Genomic DNA, 1,072 nt, shown 5'->3' with positions numbered 1-1,072 from the left:
GGCTGGTCTCAAACTCCTGGCCTCAAGTGATCCACCCTCCTCAGCCTCCCAAACTGCTGGGATTACACGCATAAGCCACTGCGCCTGGCTATGCAGTCATCTTTAACCTTATTTTAAAAAGGGTTTCTAATGTATAGCGTATGTTATTTTTGCAGGACTTATTTTAACTATTGTATAAAGTCCAGGGTGCAAATGTGGCACCTTTTACTTATGCATTTTCCTGACGATGGGTCACTACAAACATTCTTGTATGTGTGCAGGAATTTCTCTTGGGTATAATTTCTGGGTTGTAGAGAATTGTGAATGTTCATCTTACGTAATGCCAAACTGTTTCCCAAAGCAGTTGCACAAATTTATATTCCCACCAGTCACGAAAAAGAGATTCTGTGGATCCTTATTCTTTGCAACACTTGGTATTGTTAGTATTGATTTTGCCAATCGAATAGGAACTATGATCACTCATTGTGGTCCTGACCTGTATTTCCATTTCCATTATTTTTACCTTAATAGTGAAAGAATGGAGGTTTGGATTAAAATTTCTCCTTTCAATGTGACTTCCTCGGGTACACTTCTGCCCTGGATTTTTCTCGAGAAGCTCATTTGATTGCTTAAGTATATTCTAAGGAAGAAAGCACATTTTACCAATAGTTAGGCTTAGTAACATTCATATTATTAGGAATTTTAAAAAATGCTCTTTATATATATCACATGTAAAAAGTGTTTCTATGAGATATTGATAATTGTTGACAGATTTTTACTTCTTTCTGACAATGTGCTTGGAATATAAATAAGACAGAACACAAGATTCTTCTTTTTTTTTTTTTATTGAGATGGAGTCTCATTCTGTCGCCCAGGCTGGAGTGCAGTGGTACGATCTCAGCTTGCTGTGACCTCTGCCTCCCAGGTTCAAGCAATTCTCCTGCCACAGCCTCCCGAGTAGCTGGGATTACAGAGGCATGCCAGCACACCCAGCTAATTTTTTTTTTTGTATTTTTAGTAGAGATAGGGTTTCACCGTGTTGGCCAGGCTAGTCTCGAACTCCTGACCTCGTGATCCGCTCGCCTTGGCCTCC

At 39.6% G+C, this 1,072-nt stretch overlaps 1 protein-coding gene across 1 annotated transcript in view; it reads left to right on the top strand.

Annotated features, from left to right (window-relative positions):
• Window positions 1-1,072, top strand: part of OSBP2 (oxysterol binding protein 2) — a 253,027-nt gene that overhangs the window by 11,619 nt on the left and 240,336 nt on the right.

This window comes from Mandrillus leucophaeus, unplaced genomic scaffold, assembly GCF_000951045.1.
Source record: "Mandrillus leucophaeus isolate KB7577 unplaced genomic scaffold, Mleu.le_1.0 Scaffold2, whole genome shotgun sequence".
In the NCBI taxonomy this organism is placed as follows: Eukaryota; Metazoa; Chordata; class Mammalia; order Primates; family Cercopithecidae; genus Mandrillus; species Mandrillus leucophaeus.
This window is presented reverse-complemented; position numbering and strand designations above follow the sequence as displayed.